Source organism: Lasioglossum baleicum, unplaced genomic scaffold (genome assembly GCF_051020765.1).
Source record: "Lasioglossum baleicum unplaced genomic scaffold, iyLasBale1 scaffold0252, whole genome shotgun sequence".
Lineage (NCBI taxonomy): Eukaryota > Metazoa > Arthropoda > Insecta > Hymenoptera > Halictidae > Lasioglossum > Lasioglossum baleicum.
In genome coordinates, this window is record NW_027469312.1 from 89,197 (window position 1) to 99,569 (window position 10,373).

The 10,373-nt window shown below is 15.8% G+C and overlaps 2 pseudogenes; one reads left to right on the forward strand and one right to left on the reverse strand.

Moving 5' to 3' along the window:
- Positions 1-924: 924 nt before the first annotated feature.
- On the forward strand, positions 925-2,076 carry LOC143220150 (cytochrome c oxidase subunit 1 pseudogene; annotated as a pseudogene).
- Positions 2,077-8,548: 6,472 nt separating this feature from the next.
- Positions 8,549-9,285, reverse strand: LOC143220149 (NADH-ubiquinone oxidoreductase chain 1 pseudogene; annotated as a pseudogene).
- Positions 9,286-10,373: the final 1,088 nt, after the last annotated feature.

Here is a 10,373-nt window from a genome sequence, read left to right on the forward strand (position 1 = left end):
AAATTAATTAATATAAAAAAAATTAATAGATGTTCAACTTTAATGTTAAATTATATATTAATAAATTGCTTATTATATCAATGAAAATTATATTTTTTTATTAATATTATTTTATATATTAATTATTTATATGTTATTATTTATATTATATAAATATAAATTTATAGATAATAATTTAAATATTTTTATACTAAATTATAAAAATAATTTAATTATTTTATTTATATTAATTTTATTAATTTATTCAATTTTACCAATGTTTTTTCTTCATTATTTAATGATTATTGATTAAAAATTTTATATTTATTACTGAATATAATATATTTATTAGATTTATAATTTTATTAATTAGAAATGTTTATTTATATTGTTATATAAAATAATATAATATTTATATAATAATATTTATAAATAGAAATATAAATTTTTACTATAAAGAATTTGTTATTAGATGTAATATTTAGTTTAATTTTCTGATATTATTTTTTTGATATTTAATATTTTGATAGTATTTATGTTTAATATATTATAAATATTAAATAATTAATATATTTTATTTACATAATTTTAAATTTGCAATTAAATGTTTTTTTAAACTATAATTAAAAATTAGTAGATATAAAAAGTATTATGTCTGATAAATGAAATGAATTGTAAATTTATTAATAAAAATTTTACATTTTTTAATACTATAAAAATTTTAAGTTAAATTAACTAATATTAATTTTCAAAATTAAAAATAAATTTTAATTTAAATTTTAATTAAATGGTTAATATCAATAAATCATAAGGATATTGGCATTCTTTTCTTTACATTAGCTATATGATCAGGAATAATTGGTTCTTCTTTATGATTTTTAATTTGCGTAGAATTATGTATTCTTGGAATGTTTTTAAATAATGACATATTATATAATTCTTTAGCTACAAGTCATGCATTTTTAATAACTTTGTTCATAGTTATACGTTTCTTAATTGGAGGATTTGGTAATTGATTAATTCCTATAATATTAAGATCACCTGATATACCATTTCCTCGAATAAATAATATTCGATTTTGATTAATACCTCCGTCATTATTATAATTATTAACTAGAAGAATTTTAATTTTATACCTGGAACTGGTTGAGCTGTATATCCACCTTTATCTAATTATGTTTTTCATTCATCTCCGTCTGTAGATTTAAAATTTTTTCTCTCCGTATGTCTGGTATTTCATCACTTATAGGAGCTATAAATTCAATAACGACAATTGTATGATTAAAAAACTTTAGATTAGATTAAAATAAAATACCTTTATTTCCATGATCTGTTTTTTTTACAATAATTTTATTATTATTATCTTTACCTGTGTTAGCAGGAGCTATTACAATATAAATATTTGAACGTAATTTTAATACATCTTTTTTTGATCCTATAGGAGGAGGGGATCCAGTATTATATCAACATTTATTTTGATTCTTTGGTCATCCAGAAGTTTATATTTTAATTTTACCTGGCTTTGGATTAATTTCTCAAATTATTATAAATGAAAGTGGTAAAAAAGTGGTATTTGGTAATATAGGAAAAATTTATGCAATACTAGGAATTGGATTTTTAGGTTTTATTGTTTGAACTCATCATATATTTACTATTGGATTAGATGTAGATACTCGTGCTTATTTTACTTCGGCATATATGATTATTGGTGTTCCTACTGGTATTAATGTTTTCAGATGATTAGCAACCAATAATGGTCCAAAATTTAAAATAAATAATTCTATTGTATGATCTTTAGGTTTTATTTTATGATATAAAATTGGAGGATTAACAGGAACTATATTATCTAATTAATCTAGTGATATTATTTTACATGATACATATTATGTTGTTGCTCATTTTCATTATGTTTTATCATGAAGAGATCTTTTTTCTATTATTTCATGATTTAATCACTGATATCCTTTAATTACTGGTTTTATATTAAATAAAAAATGATTAGTTAATCAATTTTTAATAACATTTGTTGGAGTAAATATAACATTTTTGCCTCAACATTTTATTAGTTTTAATAGGAATACCTCGACGTTATTCTGATTATCCTGATTCTTATTATTGTTGAAACTTATTATCTTCAATTGGTTCTATTATTTCATTAAATTGAATAATTCTTTTATTATTTTTAACTTTAGAAAGTTATTTTTAAATGTTACATTTAATACAGAACATATATCATAGTAGTAAGTATAACAAAATATTGTCATAAACGTACACTCAACTAACTCGAAGGGACTATTACTAAATAATACAATTTTTAAATGTAAAAATTAGAAATTTTGGAAAAAATCGAAAATATCATAACCGTAAATTACAGTATGTATAAATAAATGGAAAACTGGGAAGATTGCATGCGTTAGAATATCAAGGTGAGATGAAGTTATCGAAAACCATTCAGTAGCGCCGCTCCGTTCTATAAAACGGAATTGGATTTTAATTTAAAACGGAACGGAATTTAATTTGTAAACGTTTATTATTATTTAAATCGTCCAATCTCCTTTACAATGATTAATAAATTATCCTCCTTGGATCATTCATTTAATGAGTGCAGAAGTTTAATAATTAAAAAATTATAATATGGCAAAAAAGTGCAATGAATTTAAAATTCAATTATATAAGATTTAATTTTATTATTGAAAATAGCAATATGAAATATATTTTTTTTTCAACATTCAAATTCGTTTTATTCTGATGATTTCAGTTATTTACAAAATTTTATTATAATATTTATATTAATAATTATTGATTTTACTTCATATTTAATTGTTGATATTTTAAATAACAAATTTATTAATTTATGTTTATTAAAAAATCATTTAATTGAAGTAATTTGAACAATTACTCCAATAGCGATTTTGTTATTTGTTTGTTCTCCATCTTTAAAGATTTTATATTTTAATGATGACATATTAAATCAATATTTCAAATCAATATTAATGGATGAATCAGTAAATCAATTTCGATAACTAGATACTGATAATCCAGTAGTTATTCCTACAAAATTACCTTTTCGTTTATTAGTTACATCAGCTGATGTGATTCATTCCTGAACTTTACCATCCTTAGGTATTAAAATTTTATATAAACTACATAAAAAATTGAAATTCATATTCACTAAATTTATTAAGAATAAATTACCTCTAATTTGGTTTCAATTAAATACAATATATATATATATATATATATATATATATATATATATATATATATATATATTATTATTAGATTATATATCTTTTATTTCTCAAATCAATATTTTCTACAAACTACTCCAATTTTATTTATATAATCAATTAAAATATTCATATATTCATTCAATTAATAAAATAATAAGTAAAAAAAATTTTTTTTAAATTAATAATTCTATATAATACTTTATATTATATAGAATACATATAATGCATTTAATTGAAACCAAATTAGTGGTAATTTATTGGATTATATGTATATATATATATATATATATATATATATATATATATATATATATAATATAACAACATATATAAATATATAAAAGTAAAAATTTTACATTTCATTTCGACTTAAAAATTTGATTTATAAAAATCTTATATATAATACACTAATAAATAAATAATTTAATTAAAAATATTAATAACAAAAAAAAAAAAATTAATAATATAATAAATTTTGAAATTAAGGAAGATATTGATTTTATTTAATAATAATCTAAATTTACATGTAATTAATTCTATAGTAATTTTTTCAGGTATGATTTCATATAAATAAATATATTGTAGTGATATTAAATAAGACTTTTTATAAATTAAATTTAAATGTATAAAATTATAATAAAATATTATCATATTTTTTTACATATCAATTTATTTAAAATTATATTTTTAAACAATCTAAATATAAATATTTTAAAAGTTAATATTTTTATAAAAAAAATTTAAATTGTATTTTCTAACATAAACATTAAATTAAATATAATTTTACTCAAAAAAATTCAAAAAATTATTATTATTTATATACAAAAAATTATTAAATTATCTTCGTAAATATAAATTAAATTTAAATTCAAATTTTTATTTAATAAAGTTATTATAATTCGAAAAGAATATAGAATATTTGGTAATGTTCTAATAATTAAATTTAAATTACAAAATAAATTTATTTTTGAAATATAATAGCATTCAATTATTAAATCTTTAGAATAAAGTCCAGCCAGAAAAGGAAAACCTATTAAACTAATTAAAGAAAATATAAAAATTAATCTTCTTATTGGATAAATATAAAATATTCCATTATCAAATTTATATGTTTGATTATTATTTAAATAATGGATATAACTTCCTACACATATAAATATTAGAGATTTAAATATTGCATGAATAAATAAATGTGAAAAAGCTAAATCCTTTAATTTTTAAAATAAAGTTCTTATTGTGAATCTTAATTGACATAAAGTAGAATATGCAACAATTTTTTTCATATCTAATTGAAAATTTGCAGACATACCTGAATATAATATTGTTGATCTAGAAATTAATAAAATAAAATTTTTATAATTCATTTCAAATAATTCTAAATATCGAAATAATAAATATACACCTGCTGTTACTAATGTTGAAGAATGAACTAAAGATGAAACTGTTGATGGAGCTGTTATAGCAATTGGTAATTATGTTCAAAATGGAATTTGTGCTCTTTTAGTATAAATTATTATAATAAATAAAATTATTATTAAATCATTAAATTTATATAGTAATAAGTTTCATCTACCAAATATTATTATTATAGAAACTAATATTAATAAAGGACAATCACCTAAACGATTTAAAAGAGTTGTTAATATTCCTGAATTCAAAGGCTTATTTTTTTGATAATAATTAATTAAACAATAAGAAATTAATCCTAATCCACCTAACCAATTATAATAGTTAATATATTAAAACTAATAATTAAAAAATATACAGAAATTAAAAATAATATTATTAAATAAAAAAATCGTTTAATTAAAAAATTTTCTAAATTTATATAACCAATTCTATATAATAAAATTATTAATCTAATTAATGATACTAAAAATAAAAGTATTATTCCTATTGAATCTAAATAAATTATAAAATTAAATTATATAGAATTTAATCGAAAAATATCTCATCATATAATAATAATATTATTAATTAATAAATAATAAAAATTAAAAATAAAAAAAAGTAAACCTTAAAAAAATAAATAAATTCTATAAATAAATAAATTAATTACTATTTAATATTAATATTTCATTAATAAAATTAATTTTTAAAATTAATATTTTGTCATAATTTAAATTTAAATTAAAATTAAATTAAATACAAAAAAAGTTTAAGGAATTCAATGTATTACTAAGGTAAAATTATTAATTAATTTACCGTTTAATAAATTAAATTTAAAATAACAATTACCATTACTAATAAATGAGAAAAATAAATCGTATTAATAAATCTTAATAAACAATATAAAAATAATGTAAATAATGAAACTTATATCTAATTGACGTAAACATATAATTCTTAAAATTAATATACCTGAAATTCTAACTGTTAGAATATAATTATTTATTTTTAAAAAATAATATTTAAAAACAAATAATAATCGTAATAATCCATAACTACCTAATTTTAATATAATTCATGCTAAAATTATTGATCCATAAACAGGTACTTCAACATGAGCATTTAATAATAAAGAATGTATTACATATATAGGAATTTTAACTACAAACGATAGTAATATATAAATAAAAATAAATATTGAAATATAATCATTAGTTAATTCTATTAATTCAAAATTTAAACTATTATTTTTTATATATAAATATAAAATAATAAATAATAAAGGAAATGAAAAAATTATATTTAAATTATATATTTAAATTTTAAAAAATTAATGAAAAAATTCATAAAGATGAAATTCATAAATAAAAGAATAAAATCTTAGTCCTAAATATATAATAATAAATCTTAAATCTAATCAATTTAATTTGATTTTTATAAAAAATGGTACTAAAAATAATGAATTATAATCTAAAATTAACTTAATTTTAGATAAAAAAAATATTAATAATGAAATTAATAATTCATTCATTTAAAAACTTTAATTAATTAATCTAATTAATTTAATTTTTTGATAACCATATATATAATTTAATCTTACTATTAAAGATAATCCTAAAATTGCTTCTCCTACTGAATAAATTAAATATATTAAATACATCCATCTATTATTATCATATATTAAATATATTAAAATAGAAAATGAGATATATTTAATTAAAATTAAAAATATTAATAAATAATTATTAAAATAAAATAATATAATAAATTTAAATAATAAAATATTAATTATAATTTCAACAAATATATTATTAATTTAATAAAAACATTAATTATGTAAATTAATGTGAGTAATTAACTATTTAAGGCAAAATTATAATTTTATATTCATAAAATTCAAAAATGTTTTTAAATAAAATTATTATAGTATCCAAAACTATAGTTCTTAATAAACTGTTTTATGAAAATTAAATTAAGTATTAAAATTAAAATACATACAATATAAATATAATTTATAATAATAATAATAAATATAATAATAATAAATTTGACACCATTAATTATATCATTTTTATTTATAAATTTAATGTTAGAAATTAATAATTTTTATTCTCCTATGAAATATTTATTATTTTTTTTAATTTATTCAATAAAAACATTTTTTTTAAATTATTGTCTTCATTATAATATATCTTATGTATAAACTAATTACATCTATACTTATTTATATTTCTGGTGTTATAAATATTTTTTCATATTTTATTACTTTATTAAATTTACCAAAGTTTAAATTTAATAAAATTAATATTCTGTGATTATTTATTAATTGAATAATAATTTATATATATATATATATATATATATACATATATTAATTAATATTTATCTAAAAATAACTTATTTAATAATTTAAATTAAATTTAAATAATAATATTTTAATAGTTATTGAAATAAAAAAATTTAATCAAATATTAATATATTATTTTTTATAATTATAATATTATTTATTACTTTATATTTTTCAGTTAAAATAACATCTATTATAAAAAAATGTTTACAACAAAATTAATATGAATAAATATAAAAAATTAAAAAGTATTAAAACATTAAAATTTATTTTTAGTTTTATTTATTTACCAACGCCTATAAATATTAATTATGTATGAAATTTTGGATCAGTTCTATCTTTATTTTTATTAATTCAAATTATTTCAGGTTTTAATTTATCAATAAATTATTGTCCAAAAATTAATTAAGCATTTATAAAAATTTTTTCATATTATAATAGATGTAAATTCTGGATGATTAATTCGATTAATTGATATAAATGGAGCATCTTTTTATGTTATAGTAATATATTTACATTTTCAACGAAATTTATTTTATTATTAATTTAAATTAATTATAGATTGAAATATTGGAATTACAATTCTTTTATTATCAGTAATAACAGCATTTATAGGTTATGTTTTACCATGGGGACAAATATCTTTTTGAGGAGCTATAGTAATTAGATATTTAGTATCAGCAATTCCTTATATTGGTCAATCATTAGTGGATTGAATTTGAGGAGGATTCATAATTATTAATTCAATATTAAATCGATTCTTTTCATTACACTTTATTTTACCATTAATTATTACAATAATAGTAATATTACATTTAATTACTTTACATATTACAGGATCAACAAATCTTGTAGGAACAAATAGAAATATTTATAAAATTCCTTTTGATCCTTACTTTGTAATTAAATATTAATTGGGATTTATTATCATTCGATCTTTATTTATATTTATTAACATTCAATATCCTTATTAATTTGGAGATCCTGATAATTTTAATATAGATAATTCAATAATTACACCAATTCATATTAAACCAGAATGATATTTTTCATTTGCTTATTCAACTTTGCGATCAATTCCTAATAAATTAGGAGGAGTAATTAGATTAATTATTTCAATTATAATTTTATTTACATTACCTTTAATAAATAATTATTATTTTAAAAACTTAAAAAATTATCCTATTAGACTATTCTATTATTGATATTTTATTAGTAATTCTTTAATATTAACATGACTAGGAGGACAAATAATTGAATATCCTTATATTAATTTAAATATTTTTTTTACTTTATCATATTTTTTATTTTATATTATTTGATTCAAATTAAATAGATTTTGAGATTATTTAATTTTTTAAAGTTAATGAATTTGAATAAGCATATACTTTGAAAATATGGTATAAAGATTAAATTTTTTATTATCTTAAAAAACAAATTTTAATTTTTTTTATTAAATACATTAATATTAGATAATTTATAATAATAATTAATATATCAGTTCATCAAAAACTTATTAACTGATCAAATCGAATACCTAATAATAATGCTCGAATTCAAATCAATAAAATTAAATTTAATATATAAATGATAAAAAATATTAATAATCAATTATTATAATTAAAAATAGAATTACCAATAATAATCTTATAAATATAATATTTAAATATTTCGACAAAAAAATTATTGTAAACATTCTTCTATGATATTCATTATTAAAACCTGAAACTAATTCTGATTCCCCTTGAATTAAATCAAAAGTTGATCGATTTAGATCAATTAATAAACTAATAAAAAATATATAACATAAAGGATTTAATAAAATAAAAAATATAATATTTAATTGATTTAATTTTAAATTCATTAAAGAAAATCTTTCTATTGAAATAAAAAAAATTATAGTTATAAAAAATATTCTAATCTCAAATGAAATTATTTGAGCAATTGATGGTATAGAACCTAATATTGCATAATTATCATATGAAAATCAACCAATTAAAAAACCTGGAAAAATTATTAATCTTATAATCAAAAAAACAAAAATTATTGAATATTTAGATTCAATAAATATATTTAAATTAATTCAAGTAAAATTAATCATAAAACAAAAGATAAAATAAATATAATTGTTGGACTAAAAATAAATATTAAAATATAATTAAAAATAAATCATTCTTTAGTTAATAATATTAAAGCATCTCTAAAAGGTTGTAATAAACCTAAAAGACCAATCTTATTTGGTCCTGATCGATATTGAATATATGATAATAATTTAGGTTCAAATAAAGTTAAAAATGCAACCCTAATTAATAAAAAAACCATTATAACTAAAAAATGTAATATTCAAAAATAATAATTTTTATAAAATAAAATTATTATTAATTATAAATGTAATATAATTTTCTTAAACTCTAAATTTAATACGTTTTAATTGGTTAAAATAATTATTTTAATTTTAATTTTTAAATATTTATTATACACAGTAAAATTATTTCTCATTGAAAGTCCTATCGTACAACTAATTAATCAAATTATTATAGATAGAAACAGATCTGACTTACGACGATCGGAACTCAGGTCATGTAAGATTCTAAAAGTCGAACAGACTTAATTTTTAAAATTCTGCATTTAAAATTTATCTTAATTCAAACCGAGGTCGCAATCATCTTTGATAGTTTGTTCTTTAAAAAGATATTACGCTGTTATCCCGAAGGTAATTTATTTTTTAATTAATATTATAGTATAAAGTTTAACAAATCTATAAATCCTCCCAAATAAATATTAATTTAAAAATATTAATAAAATATATTACTAACTGTTATTAAATTAATATAATATTCTATAGCGTCTTATCGTCCCATAATTTAATTTCAGCATTTTAACTAAAAATTTAAGTTAATTAATTATAATTGAGACAGTATTTATTTCATTAATTCTTTCATTCCATTCCATAATTAAAAGACAATTGATTATGCTACCTTAATACAGTCAATATACTGCAGCTACTTAAAAATTTATTGAGCTGATTTGAATTTAAATTAAATTCTAAAAGACAAGTTTTTGATAAAGAGGTGAATATATATTTATATATTAGTAATGTAAATTTGCTAATACCTAAATTATAAATATTATTAATTAATTAAATTTATATTAGTAAATAATTACTAATCCAATCATTAGAATAAATTTTCATTAATTTAAATTTTTTTTTGAATTATTATATTAAATTATTAAATTTTTATAATTTCAATTTCAAATTATTATATATTTTATATTAATAATTATTTGAAATTAATAAACATAAAAAATAATAAATTTAAATTATGATTTATAAATTTATAGTTTATTCCATAAATTTTTAATGTACAAATTTTAATTATATATTAATTTTATAATTAAAATGAAATTATATCTAAATCAAATTT